The 15,775-nt window shown below is 39.7% G+C and overlaps 1 protein-coding gene across 22 annotated transcripts in view; it reads right to left on the bottom strand.

The window, feature by feature from the left end:
* The window catches only part of KLC1 (kinesin light chain 1), a 46,780-nt gene extending 31,640 nt beyond the window's left edge, over positions 1-15,140 (bottom strand). For 5 of the 22 annotated variants that reach the window (XM_056493047.1, XM_056493045.1, XM_056493048.1 and 2 more), the window contains exon 1: positions 14,778-15,127. The gene's annotated coding sequence lies outside the window, so the exon portion shown is untranslated. The other 17 variants (XM_056493051.1, XM_056493050.1, XM_056493054.1 and 14 more) reach the window with 13 other exon arrangements.
* Between the last annotated feature and the right edge of the window lie 635 nt (positions 15,141-15,775).

The raw sequence follows: 15,775 nt of genomic DNA, 5'->3' as shown, positions 1-15,775 counted from the left end.
CAAGAAATTGTTATGGATTATGCTAACTTCAGCACACAACTCAACCCTAATTACCCTTGGCACCCTTTCACAGCCTCAATTAACAATTTCCATTCTGAATGCACAGAACTGACCCTTCTGGGGGGTCAGGAAGTAAAGGAAGTAAAACAGCAGAGACATCTAATGAAGTGCTTATTTGTGTATCTTATGTGAAAACAGAGAGCAGCAATTCCTTCTGCACACCTCAATATTCTGCCATTTTACAGCAAAAATGAAAAGTAGATGTTTGCATACATATATGTAATGAACACATTAAAAAATTACACATTTGAAACACCTCTATAGAAATAAAATTATTTCTAAGTGATGAATACAGATAAACTAACACCCATAAATTAACAGATTAATTAATAGGCCCATAGCTCTGGCTGAATACACAGAAGCCACAATTAAGAATGGCTAAGCCAGCCCAGCAGCTTTTGAAGAGAGGAAAAGCAGGTTTAAACACGATGGGGCAAAACCACACTAAAACCACCCCAGCAGCAGACCTGCTTTATGAATACATGCCTCCTGTCTCAATCCAGTGTGCCAGATTTTTTAGCTGCCTCATTCTAAGCCAAATGTAGCTAAAAGCTTCCACTGCTTCTGCACTACCAGCACAAGGAATCTACTGGAGCTGGAACCAAGCCAAATGCTGCATCAAGACACAGACTGACCTGAAGGTCCTTGCAGCCAGCCAGAGGGAATCTCTAGTCTCCTCTAGTGAACAATGTTAGAATCCCAATCTCTCCCACTGACAGGAAAGAAATAAATCTTTTTTTGAGGGGTGTCTGTTGGTGTTCAGAGTTTTATAGATTGTGCTTGGGGAATAAATTAGAGAACAAGAGGATAACAAATACATAATTTTTTCTGCTAACAAATCTGACTCATTGTAGGAGTAAAATTAATGAAAAAATATCTAATAGCCTTTAAGGGTAATAAGTGAAGGTGTGGTGCTATTTCCACGATTTATTTAAAAAAGTAATCTACAAAAGATCATTCCTTGCCTGCTCATCAAACAAGCCTATATTTGAATATATAATCATAAAACTGGGGATGATTTTGTAAAGGGCAAGGACTTGGATTCAATGATCCCTGTGAGTCCCTTCCAACTCAGCATATTCTATGATTCCGTAAATTAGATTTGAATATCCTGAGGCAGCAAACACCACACAGGAAGCAAACAAATGAAGTTTGTATGCAGGATGTATACAGAGGAAAGGAGACAAAACCTACCCAGCCTTTCTATTGTCACTTCTCAAAAACTGTTAACTGTTTCTTCCTATACATTTTCCCTACAGAAAAAAGGGGCTAGGCAAAGGCTTCTTAAACTCCTGTAAGTTTCGTCCTGCACTCCACTGCTCTGCTAATTTTACCTGGGCAGGAATTCTAGACTCAAATACTAGTTTTTAGCTGAGTATACAATTAAAAACAAAGCAAAGATTTAAGATGTATAAAGGTTTCTAAAATAGAATTTTGGATGAGGAAAAAAAAAAATGCAGCCAGATTTACAGATTCATTAACTGTGTTAAGAAATTTACCTATTATATTATGTGGCTGTGTAGATCTTGAATATTATCCTCCTTCCTTATTTAGTGATAATATTGACTATGCTGAAGTACAAAAGTAACTTAATGCTTTCCAACTTTTAGAAAAATAAAGTCACTGCCTTAAAACACACAAAAATTAGTTAACTTTGACATATGAACATAAAAAGCCCTACAACATCTTCTACTAAAGATGTTTCCACAACATTTTGTAACATGAGCTCAAAACAAAGAAATGGACTGAGAATATCAAGAGTCTGAACCAAAGAAAGCACAAAGAAAGCAAAGCCAAGCCTTTCAGTCATATAACCACTGGGATAATCTCATCATATACAAACAACTTAAGTGGTTGTTATCTTTAATAAGTTTTAGTTTTTTGTTATTCATATAACTTTCAAACCAAATATACCAGTAATGCTGACATCACAAATTTGTGCCTAAATTCTCCCACAGACATACACATATCACAGACAGCTACCACAGCTCTCCAGCTCACATTTAAAGATTTCTTAAAGAGCTTTTCCTAATCCAGCTGCTTTTAAAGAGGAGTCATTTTCCTGCAGATCACCTAAAAACATTCTTGTGCCAAAACATATATGAAACCCTTTTTGCATAAGAAAACTTATCTAGGAATAATTCTATTCTAAAAAACCCATGAGATTTTCTTTCCTTGACTACAGATTTGCAGGGATCCTAAAAACAAATAAATAAAACCATTCTAATTTTCTTCCTTTTTATGAATCCCTAAGGACTTCCCCTCTCTGTATTGATATTTTTATTATTTAATGGGTTTCAAGTACTAAAAGCTTGGAGGATAAATTTTTAATGTATTTAGAGTCTGATCACTACTGTTGCAAAATACAGTTTAAATAAATAAACTATAAAACCCCCAAGTCTAAACTGCTTTGTCAAGCCAAATTCTCCCTAACCTTTATCTCTTAATTTAGAGCTAACAGGCAACATAGCTGAAAATGAAATAATAATATGCACATAAAAAAAAGTAAGTCATCTTCCCAACAGTAAGAGCTGCTACAAGATTGGCTCAAGCCATACCTAGGGGCTCTGCAATCTACATGCACTGCAAATTCCACAAAGTTATGGTAGAAAGTTATACTAATTTGAGCTTTTTGTATCTCTAATAGAGACCTATCAGTTCACTGTTTCCTAACAATCTAAATCCATTCAAGGCTTTTAATCCTAATTTCACTCTTGGCTCCTCCTTAATTAAATGGCAAAGCTCAGCATCCTACATCTGCCATGTGCTTGTTTCAATTTTGTATGAGTTGCAAATTACAAGCCATTAATTCCCTGCTCAGAGCAAGAACACTTCTCATTACATCACAGAAGGCACCATCTTCAAATACTACTAGCTGCTTTAATTGCTAATCTTCATAATGTGGAAAACTCCCTTCTCAAACAATCCTCAAAACATTACAGGCTGTTCCAAGCACAAAAAGAAAATGAGCAACAAAGGTAAGAGATGAAAAACAGTTTGGGAAGGACTTAGCAGTGTGCTGAACACTGCATCAGCCGCACCCCTCCTGCAGGCAGCTCAGCGACAGCAGAAGTGACAAGGATGAATCACTCACGGATGCCTTTCATACACTGAGAAGGGTATTTGTAAAAGCACTCCGATAACAAACACTCAGTTTGGACTATATTGCTGTTATGGTTTTCAGTCAGAATCTCCAAGTCTGAAAGAACAACAACTACCTATTGTTTTTTCAGATTTAAGATGTTAAATTTCTCTTTACCTGTGAGACTATTTCTGCTCTCACAAGTCATATTCCCATAAGGAATATTTATAATCTTTCCCTTTTTGTCTGATTTACCTACCTTTTACTTAAAAAGATCCCTTATATTCAGGAATTTTGTTCTGTTACATGTTCTCTAAACTCCCAGAGGAAAATAGCTTTTCTCTCTTGACATATTCAGGACTGCAGCTTTCCTGCCAGTGCTAGTCATCACTCTTCTCATCATCTATATTTGAATCGGCATAGAATAGAAAATCTGGAACTGCACCTGCAAAGAGTGTCCTGGTGGAGGTCAGACTTAAGGCACACTCACTGACCCAGTTCTATAAACAGAAAACTGCTGCACCTCTGCACTGCCTCGGGTTTCCAAATGTGTGAGCTCAGAAAGCACCTTCAGCATGTACCACACAGGTACACGAGCTACCTTAAAATAACTCGGTGAGGACAATTAGCAGCACATCCTGGAGGCTGTAAACCACTGATCAGAAGCAGGTAAGAGGATGGAGTTGCACATGACTTAGCAACCAATATTAAGCTACACAGAAACTCCCCTTCCCCAAGAGGAGTCACTTTTTCTGCCAATTTCTACCAATTACTAGTAAGCATCTGATTTTTTAAAAAATCTTACTGTGCTCCTCCTGCCAGCCTTCAATTCAGAGCTAGCCCTGAATGCAGAAATCTGTCCTACCACCACTTGGTTTAAAGTGAAGGTATGATAGGTAAATACTGTAAAAAGGACATTTGTAGTCCTTTAATGTCAAGGGCACATATCCCAAGAATAGCTCAGAATCACATTTGGACTTTGACCTACAGCCTTAATCACAAAATGTCTGTGTTGGTAAGTAAACTGGACAAGCACTCAATCTCTGCAAAGTTTTGGCATTTCTAAAGGCAAGCCCAGATGTTTCTGAAGAAATGCATAGGACTTTAATAATAAGCAAATAATAAGCAAAGGACAGATTGACTAAGGGGAGTAAAACACAAAAAACCTTGAATTCTGGCAGAAATTTCCACATCTCCAACAAGGCTTCTGCTTTTCTCTTATGACTGCCAGGAGCAGCCTACTCTCCACATGGCAGCAGTGGGAAGAGGCTGTGTGGCTTCACGTTCTATCCCTGCACAACAGCAGCATCCACCTCTGAAAAACAGTGTCAGCCTCTAGGAAACTCCAATGGCTCCCAATAAACCCATGCACTGCATTAAACTATGTTTAAGTGAAGAGTATTATGTACTTGTTTAGCTGAAGAACACAGTCACTGTACATCTACCTTGATAAATCTTGTAATCTTTTAATGTTGGGGTCTGTTATTAAAAAAAATAAAAATCATACCTTTCAGGGGAAATCTTTGGATTCTCTGGAAGATGAAAAAACTACTACAGAGAAACGCAGGCTAACAAACCATATTTGCTAAAAAAAGAGATGATATCAAAAATAGCTCCTATAAAACCCTTAGCAAGGGTGATGCTGACAATTCTCTTTGAGAAAGCACAAGCTAAGATGATTTGCACTGCTGAGAAAGTACAAGCTATGAAGATTTGCTCTGGTGCAGAGTCCTTTGATTATATTTCAAATGAGCTACTTCAACACTAATGAACATTGTTTCTCAGCAATCACACCTGGATTCTTAAATGTAACAAACTTAATACTATTTTGAAATCAATATTTCTGTACATTTCAAAGACAATTGGCAAAAATGCCTTGAGAGTTATTTCAGTCCTCAGGCTTCCTTCTTCTGTAGCAAGCAAACTATTTTCATTGAAATTATTACTTCCTGGTGAAATAGTTAATTGAGTTAAAAATCTGCATGCAGTATAAAAGTATTCAGTGACATAAAAGCATTCTTTAACTACACGGATTATTCTTCCTCTTAAAGAAAAGATTATGGTGTCAATCCCTTGACCGTATTGCACTGAATAAACACTGGCTACAAGCAAGCAATTACCATGATACAGCAAATCTGTATCCTTTTAACTGCAGACAATCCAGATGACCTGCCCATCTAATTCCAAAATCTCTTTCTGACTTGAACATATCTGGAATTCCATAATGCTGCAGGCCAAACCCCATCTTACTGTTTCTGTTCACATACTGCAGCAGACTGAGACCCTCAGATGATGTGACTGCCTCCTACACATTATTATACCTACTCCAATTATTTGTGTGAAAGGGATCAAGGGAAAGTATCCTCTCTCTTGCATATCTCACCAACTGCATTCTACCCTTCCAAAGGCTTAAATATATAGTGATTGAAACACAGAATAGCAACATATCCTAAAATCACTGTAGATTATCTGAGAAGAAGACATTACTATTGGTCTGGATGTATTACTCACATGCAAGAGAAAAATTCATTCTCTGTATACATTCCAAGCCCTTTAATATCTCAGATTTCAAATTAAACTGTATGGATATTAAGACCCTTCTATGCATTTGGTATCACATCAAAGATTACTCTTCGTCAATGCTGAAGCAAGTGCAAAAGAAATCTGACAGGCGTGTCTGTGTCTAAGGCATTTCCACAGATCCAGTCAGGAGCTCAGAGGAGCTACACTAAAAGCCAGACTTTCAAAAGGTAAAGCTTATAACTCTTTGTTAATTGAGGCTGCTATTATCTGTTACATGCTGGTGTACAGAATTTCCTTGTTAAAAATCTGAAACAGCCCTGTGGCAAGATCCAAACCCCATTTTTTTCCAGAATAATTAAACTGAACACAACCCTCTTCTGCTATTTGGTAGTGTTGGGCCAAATCCAATGCTGATTTTTAAAAAATTTGGTTACGTCCATGGATGCTCTGAAGGCAGACTACAAATTCCCAAGTCTCCTACCCCTTGGAGCAAGGGAGTTGTCTCCCTTCTGTACTACTGTTGTGTCAACAGAAACCACGTCTGTTGGTCTCCATCAAAGCAAGCAGCACTTCCTTAGCTTCCCTGAGCACTAATAAACACTTTCAAGCAGCCACCAATGGATCTTGAGAAAGGAGAGCTTTCTGCCTTCCCTTAAACACTGACACAACATACCAGTTCAGGCCACAGGAGATTTGCCTTCTGCATACAACAAAGCCACCTCACTGGATAACTTTAACAAAATGATCATGACTGTATTAAGAGCAGTTACATAAAGACAGAATAAACTTACTTAAATGCATCAGAAGGCAGAGGTGTAACGACTTAAAAAGTAGCTATAATTACCTTTAATTATTAAAAAGTCTTGTCACAAGAATAAAAGATGCATCAGGAAAAATCTAGGCTAATAGTTAAAAAATTCTATTGTAGTTTAGTATTTTGTAGTTACAAAGACATGCTTCAAAAATTATCTATTTTAAGTAGATTGAAAGGAAATTTTGACTGTATTTTAAAATAAATACTGTCAAGAAAGTCTGAGCAACAGATCCATCATCACTATCAAATTCCATAGTTTTTCCCCTCAATATTCCAAGAATCTACATTGATTTTTGTGTGACAATAGGACTTGGCTCTTCAGGGACCGGTCACCTAGTACAACCATGTCTTCAATGAATTTTGATAAATCTCTTGATACGGCTGGTTCTTGCTGGTGTGAGAGACTTTGAGACTGGAATAGGGTTAGGGCACGTGAGAGAGGAAATACACCAACATCAAAAGCTACCTCTCTTGCAATTTGAAGATGTCAATAGTGTAGACAAAACATTTTTTCAGCTTGACCCTAGTTTTTTCATTTTGCATTGTTATTTTTGGACAAGAACTGCTTTATTGACTAATCAAAGTAAGCACCCATTTATGTTATTTATTTATCTAATCTCTAAACAGCACTTAAGTAGAAACACAGGAATGTTCCCATCTAATCAGTCTTCCAGAATACATTAAAAACTCTTATCAGTTTCCACTTAGTAACATCAATTTTATTACCTTAACAAAATCTACTTTTTATAGCATACCCATAAAGATTTAGAAAATGCATTCAGGAAGGGCAGAGAAGGTCACAGCTTGCCTCATATCACCAGAGCCATGTGGGAAGCTCTGCTGACAATTTGCTGTGAGTACTGACTACAATGCTCTTACATGCTTGATGACATTGAAGAGAAGGGTTATTCAGACTGAAACAAGAAAAAAAAGCAACTTCTTCTGCAGACATAAAAGGGACATCCACTAACAAAGTTTCAGCACACAGCAGCCTTTAGGTTTAATGACTCCTTATATCGAGTTTTGAAGCCATTTAATAGTTTACATTAAGATGCACAAACTGTGCAGTGTTCCTTCAAGGTTTAGGGAAAATATCTTCCTCCTGCTTATCCTTCAATAATTAGAAGAAAAAAAAAAAAAGCAAAACTACTAACCCAATTCTTGCAAAAAGACCACAGAAAAAGTTTCACAATTGAACTGCTCAGGCATAATCCTTAATATTCAGAAAGAATTAATGTTAACCCATTAAATATAAAATCAAAAATGGTATTTTCAACGGCAACTAATAATTTTTTTATACCTTACATATTCATAGAAAGTACAGCAAATGATGTGCACCTAGAAAAACAACCACATATCACTCACTGTTTCTTACCAATGACTGCAGAAAGCTGATTTAGCTGTAAAATGGGAAATAATTTCCTTGTTAAGTACTCTATGATCTGGAGGTCTTATTCTGATGTTCTGAACTCTCCTAGGTTGGGAGGTGCTGAGCAGTCCAGCAGGCCCTAATACAACACCCAGGCACCTCAGCATTCTGAGCACTCACACCTGAGGACCAAATCATATTTCCATATCATTTTTAAACCACCTCACTTAGATAATCTGTTTTGAAAGCATCACTCTCCCAAGGATGGCAGAACAGTGGCCTCCTAAAACAACCATGCCATTAAAAGCACCGTATCATGCACTCACAAGCTCTGCTCCATGTGCAGCCAGGCTACAGGCTGCAAGACAAAAAAGGAAAAGAAAAAAATAGAAGTCAGCAAGCATATTTTCAAGCTGTTTGTTATCCTAACAAATGGGTGTGGATCAAGATTCAATGGCCACACAAAGTACAAGCAGTCACTGTAATTCAAACCCTACCAACTGCTGCTTTCAAAAATGGACTGTGCATCTTTGCTCTCCACCTGCATTCAGCACAAATTCCAAACCCAAGAATTTTTTTCTTTAGTTAAACAATGTATTCCAACAGCCAAATTTTAAGTGTGTGCTAAAATTAACACACAAGATATGATTTCTACTTAAAATTCCTGGGTGAAAAATTGATACTAACTGATTAAAAAGTACCAAAGTAATTGATTCATTAATCTGCCTTTATCTGTTTTCTAAACAACAGAAAGGAGATGTATTTAAGAAACAGCAAATTACTCAGACTCTGACACAAAGTTACAATGTGGTGTCTCTTGTCTTTTCAAAAGGTATAGAATGGACAACAAATCCTTTAAAAATTAGGACATCTGGCTATGGCACCTATAAGTACCATAAGAAAACATTACATATCACCTCTGTATGATTTCTCAAGCCCACAAGAGTGCCAACCAAGGGCCAGTATCACGTGTTCCAGAATGCTCCCAGACCAGAATTTTATGAAGCAGTTTTATTACATCCTCTCTGTTAAACACAATTCTGCCTTATCACAGACATAGTCCTCAGGTTCACACATCTAATCTTCCCAAAATACATCATTCCTCAAAATTAACATGTCCTTCTGGGGATTCATTCCCTTGTATCTCCAGTAAGACCTTTAGTTCACCATCACATAAGCTAACACATTGCAAATCATCATCATAACTTCTGCACCCTCCATGTTTCAATACAGTAATATTCATTATACTGAAATGCTACTATACTGAATTGGGCAACTACATCCAGGGAAATGGCAAATATATACAACAGCACTTTCTTTTATTTTCCACACATTATTGCCTTCTATGTTCAGAGGAATTTAGAGATAGAAACAGCCACTGAATCATCTGGTCTGGCTTCCTGCAAACACCAGACCATGAGCATTCTTTCACTCACCAAGGCTGTAATAACCTGGAAATGCTCCTCACCCAGCCATACATTTCATTCACATCCCTGTCCAGAATATATCAAAATAAAGGTATGTGCCTTTTACTGGATTATTTTACTGTCAGAAGTGAGGCGACAGAAAAGAAAAAAGGTTCAGGCCATAAACACAATCAAAATACACTTATTTCCCCAGGCTGCCATGCAGCAAGCTGTGTTGATAGAAAAAGTACAAAGGAACAAGCAGCAGGACTGTGGAACTACATAAACCAGCACTGAGATGGAAGAACATTTCATCTACATCCTTAGAGATCAATTATATATTCCTATTCTGTCAACAGAAACATTATAGGAGTTTGTAGTCCCCCTCCTAGCTCAAAACTGTAACCTCCTCTATCCTCACAGATTACCATCCCACCAAGTGCATTAATCTGACTGCACTGCCACTGTGAGGGAGAAATGAATCTGCTTCTTTCATCAACCCTTCTCCCTTTAAACAGACACAAAATGTGATTGGGAGCTGGGGGAGAGCAGGGTGGAACATCCAGTTTAAGCACACGAAGAAATGAAACATTAAAGATGGGGATATACTAAAATCCACTGGTGGCAAAGCCAGGAGGGATGACAAAGTAATAGCAGCCTCTCTGAAATGGAAGCTGCTCAAGCAAGAAGAGAAAGACAAAACTGTGGCTTTCCCACACTATTCAGGCTGACATTGTTTGATGAAGGAACATCCATAAAAGCATTTAATCTTAAAATAATATTGTATTTAGAAAAGCAAAAACAAAACAGCAAACCACACCAATACACACCCTGCTCCTCCCTGCCAGTCCCTAATCTGTATGACATGGTTTGCAAATCATTCAGCTACTGTCAGCTGGAAGGAGCAAACTCAAGATACAGAGCAGGAATGCAGTTACTTCAATCCTTTATAAAGCTTAAAGCCACCACCCTCTGCACTGTGAAACAGCTCACAAGTTCACATCATAGCACACTGCCAGTAATCTTAATTTTCTGTTAACGCTTAGTACTTAACTAATGCATACAAAATAAGATAAGAATAAAAATAATAATTTATCTGGTAGTCCTGAAAAACATATGTATTGTCCTCTAAAAAGACTAACTTGTAGATAAAACTTTTAAAATAGTATCAAAAAGTTGGTTTATGTCAGACATTTCCTGCACTTCTGAATATTAGTAAGTGCAGCGTTAACTTTTCAAATGGTTTGTTGGGGTGCATCACATAGTAAATGTAATACAATTAGCCACCACCCCAATCCTACAGATAAGTAAGGAAGTACTACCTGCTAGATTGGTGACATCCTCTGTTCTAGTCACTTTAAAATTTAATAAAATCAGCCAGGTTTCTGACATATCCCAGAAAGAAAATCTAAATATGATGAATTTGGCTTATGGTAAGTATTTATAAAATAATCAAAATATTAAACTGCTCACTTTTAAGTCTACCCACAAAAGATATTTTAGTGCTTTCACTTGTAAGGAAGACAAATACTGAGAAACCATGTACAAAATATGCCCATTTAAGCAGACAGCAAAGGGAAAGCATTTTTACTGGAAATATAAAATTGCATGATCCCATGTTTTCTCATTTTGAGCAAGAAGCACGACCAACAATAATTATTTGACAAACCAAATTCATTTCAATTCTACATACATGCCAAATGCCAAAATACAGCTTCCAGAGTAAAGATTGTTTCTTACTGCAGCTAAATAGCAGGATCCCTGGGAGATAAGCTGGATTCAAAGAAACAAACAGTGATTAAACCAACACACAGATACTATTAGCTGCATCTGTTTTCTTAGCTGACTGAATCTGAAGAAACTGTGAAATGTCTTTATACATTTAAAGAAATCAGCATCTCTAATGTTAACTGTACTTCAGTGTTCATTCTCTGTTCACATTCCCAAATACATTATCTGTACTAGAGGCATACACACTACCTTCAGTCCTCACGCCGGCCCTTTCAGTCTGGCCTCTTATTAAGTATGTTAATTGCCTAGCACAAAAAAGTCCCATGTATAGTGTCATCTCATGCCTGACGACTACAAAACACCTCACATAAAACCCTCTGGAAGTAATTCCTGTATCACTGAAAGCATCTGCAATCTGGCTCCAATCCTCACAATGAAGTGCCCAATTTAAATCCCGGAAGATGACAACAACAAATATCTCAGTAAATCCCAGTCAGAAAAAGGGCACCTTTTTCTGGTCTGCCATTTATTTAGCAACTTTTCGAAGGAACCACACTTCCTTCTACATCCTACTTTCAGAAGGAAAATGTTTCACTAAATAAAATATTGAAAGAATTTATTACCTCGAAAACACCTGAAGCTGACTCTGATTCAGGATAACTACTACAACCAGTTCTATTTTGAAGTATAATAGGATTCTTTTTAGAGTGAACAAGGTGTCTCTGACTGATACTTGGGTACAACAAATATATCTTAGACTATGTTATCGTGCTTTTGCTTGAAGGAAAATCAAAGCTAACATTGAAAAGAAATGTTTTTCTAAACTTTGGTCAAGGTAAATACTGTGTTCTTGTAAAACAATTAGAAATACTTTGGAAACACTAAATATTATGAAGGCTGAATTAAGAGAAAGCCTGTGGCTACCCACTTTACTGTGATGATGATGGAATTGGTCCATTTTTACAACAGTTGTGTCATACTGAACAACACCCTGGAAGCACACTGACTACAAAGGATGTTAATTTAACTACACCTAGCATGCTTATCCCCATCACTATCTGCTACTCTGCTCTTCAACACTAAGCAGAAAAGTACACTTTGCTTATTTATGAATTCACCCAAATTTCTATATTTTTCACTCCTCTTATAGAAACTCTATTTCATAAGTATTTGTACACTGAATTGAGTTTTAAAATAATCATGAGCTATGCAGCTGGAGAGATGCTATTAATCCAAGAGTAAATCCAATTGCATGTCTGCCAGAGAAGTCAAACAGAAGAAGAGATGAAAGAGTAACTGCACAAGCCCACATTTCAAAAGAAACAGAAGCTGCATTAAATGGACTCAGACCTGAATATAATGCTAAGTATTTCCCCAGACTCTCAACATATGTAGGTATGTGTGCATACAGAAAAAGATACAGAGAGATATGTGCACTGTATGAGTAGCACACAAGTGAGAGGTTTCTGATATTACCATGGCAAGCTCCCCACAAACACAGGAAGCAGCAATTTTCCTTCAATGCCTTCAACATCTGTACGGTTTATTTTGTTCTATGTCAAAAAGATTCAGATTGTGTTTAGGACTCCAGCACATTTAATTACAAATTATGTATGTGATTCCTCTGTTGTCAAACACAGACTTTTAAAAGAATCCATTTCCATTAATAAGGCATTACTAACTGTATCATAGGAATTTGACAAACAATTCATGAGGCTGTTTCACAGAACCTCTGCAGGTTAACTTTATTCTCTTTTTAATTTATATATGGCAGCAAGTAAAGGGAATCTATATTCCAATTGAGGTTAGAATTTGTGATTACTGTAATTGTCCAGCTCCATCATCATCCTTCAGAAACATGAAGGTTGCCAAACTTTAACTGCAACATGATGCAGAAATGATACTGCATTGATGAGCAAGTTTCAGGAACAGACAACTTAAATTCCCTGCATTTACCCACTTGCTTCTGCATTATGTGAAATGCCTACCTAAATGGAACTGCCAGAGCTCTCCATAGCTGTTCTAATTTCATGGAAAAGATCCTCCTAAACCATGTGGTCACAAACATAATTGTGCAAGTGACTTACAAGGTCTTCTGCTGAGCCTCACCAGATGGATCAGCTTTCTCTTTGCTGCCAGTAAATGCTGAATGTGTAACTTCCAATTGTATCTGTAATCCCAGGGTGATAACATCCTCTATCATGTTTCACTGAAGCTTTGGGATTCATACTCAATTAAAATAAAGCTATTTTCCAGAAGAGTTTTAAATCAAGTATGCATTCTAAAAGATGTTGCTTTCAGTTTTGTTGTTTGTTTTTTTCTTTTTTAATCAAAATGCTAAACTGTCTAAAAACTCGAAGGTTCTCCTTTAGCTTCCAATGGACACCCTTAGTGCATAAGTTTCCTATTTAAGTGATGAGCAAATGCAAAAGTGGAAGTGAAAGAGACAATTGCTTTGCAGAGTAATTGTTGTTAAACCTTCTGCCAAGCACAAAAAAAGCTTAAAATAAATTTTAACTCTTTTCATTTCTTGTATTTTTTTCTGTGCAAACATGAAAGCATACTTTATGAATGACACTGGATCACAATTTTGCTGTTTAAAGCAAACTGGATCAACAGACTTTCCCTTTTTCCTAATCGGTTTTGTTTTCTGAGTGTGTATTCTGACTTCATGACCAGTATTTTGAGTACTGATACTACTTTTACGTCATATCCACTAACTGAAATCACTACCATGGGGGGAGGAAAAAAAAAATAAATAAAAAAAAAAGAGTAGGAGTACCATTATTGATTTAGCCACCTTCAAAAAGCCACACCAGAGTATCTCACTAGGTGATGTCACCTTGGTCATTAAAATATGCTTCAATATGCCTAGAACACAGAATTCAATAAAGTGTCAAGAAGTTTCCTTCTTCTGATTACATATAACTGCTATGCAGATCTACAAATCTAGCATCTTGTTACTTAGAAACATCAGAAAGACTAAAGCAAAATGAGTAAGATTTTACAGTGTCTTTCTAACCAATATCTGCTCTAAAGACACCGTTAGTTATCAATTACATCAATTATATGTTTTTGTTAGAATAACATGCTTCTAACCAATTCTTTCCTTATTTTAAAGGTGCAGAAAGATACAGTTAGTTATCAATTACATCAACTGTATGTTTTTGTTAGAATAACATGTTTCTAACAAATTCTTCCCTTATTTCAGAGGTGCAGAAATCCGGGCAAGACCTAAGTCTATACGAATCGCCTCCGACCACAGCAGGGCAGGTGACCTACAATGTATAAATCGGGTCACTGTGTACAAAGCCCAAAGAAGACCTGTCCTCGCCTCGCCTCGCAGCAGCTGGGCAGTGGCAGCGGCACAGCCCCAAAGCGGGGGGCGCAGACAAAGCGCCGCACGGCCGGAGCCGCAGGCCGAAGCCTCCCCAGCCCGCTCTGCCCGCTCCCTCCCAGGGCGGCGCCCGCCGCAGCACCGAGGGGAGCCGCCAGAGGAAACGGGGACAAAGCCGAGCCCATGCCCATCCCCAGGCACGTACCCTGCCCGCAGCCCAGCGCAACTGACCAAACGCCACAAACAGCCTCCCCTCGTCCTGGGCGCGGGCAAGGACGGGGCCGGCTGTCAGCGCCGGCGCTGCGGGGGATCCGGGAGCCCGCGCAGCCTTTTGTTGTTTGCGCAGCGGCGGATAAAAAGGGAGAGGAACAGAACACCCCATGCACCCACACCCAAACACACGCGGCCCGGGCCCCGGCCCGCCCGCCCCGGCCCGGGCGGCTCCCCCCGCTCACCGCTCGGTGCTGCAGCTCGGGCGATGTGCGCAGCGCTCGCTGGGGCGGCGGGGGCCGCGCAGCCCGGGGCGGGGAGGCGGCCGGAGGAGGATGTCAGCGATGGGCGGGCGAAAGGGAGGAAGGAAAAGGGTTTTTTAGGGGGAGAGAGCACCGGAGAGAGGGAGGGAAGGCGAGAAAGAAGCGACTCAGCACCGCGGCGCACCCAGTGCTACCCGCAAGGCGCTGGCAGGGCCGCGGTGGTCGGCGCCGGCGGAGCGGGCGCTGACAGCTGCCGGCAGCCGCCACCACCGCCCCGGCTGCTGCTGCTGCTGCTGCTGCTGCGGCTGCGGCCGCCGCCCCTGTCCCGCCCCGCGCTCCCCTCCCTCCTCCCCGCCCGCCCCGCCTGACATGGCGGCGCCCCCCTTCTCCCACAAGCGCCCGCGCGCCCTTCTCTGCCAGCGGCCCCCTCATGGCGTCATCCTTGCCCGGGAGCGGGCAGCGCCGCTGGATGCTCTGCGGGAACTCGGGCGCTCAGGTGCATCCCCGAGGCTGCCGGTGCGGGCCGCGCTAAACCTTGCTGAGATTTGCCTCGTCTGCCTCAAGTGGATGTCAGTGGAGAGCAGATGCCGGCGTTTCTTCAGGGCCCTCGGTGACACTGAGGTGCTCTCGCCCAGAGCGGGCACCGCCGCTGATGCTCTTGGCGCTGGTTTGACCTACTGCGGTGGAAAGAAGTTCAGGGTTATGGTGACTGTAGGACTCGTGAAACTGATGCCCCCATCTCAGCTGAACGCCTCTGGGACAATTTTCCATTCCCTTTAAAAAGGACATTGAGGTGCTGGAATATGTTCAGCAAAGGGCAGCAAGGCTCGTGAAAGGTCTAGAAAATGTGTCTTATGAGGAATGGCTGAGGGACAGGAGTTGGTTTAGTTTCAGGAAGAGAAGGCTCAGGAGGAACCTCAGCACTCCGGAATAGGTTGCCCAGGGAGGTGGTGGAGCCACCACCCCTGGAGGTGTTCAAG

Source organism: Oenanthe melanoleuca, chromosome 5, assembly GCF_029582105.1.
Source record: "Oenanthe melanoleuca isolate GR-GAL-2019-014 chromosome 5, OMel1.0, whole genome shotgun sequence".
In the NCBI taxonomy this organism is placed as follows: Eukaryota; Metazoa; Chordata; class Aves; order Passeriformes; family Muscicapidae; genus Oenanthe; species Oenanthe melanoleuca.
The sequence above is the reverse complement of the archived record's forward strand: the minus strand, read 5'-3'. Positions and strand labels throughout refer to the sequence as shown.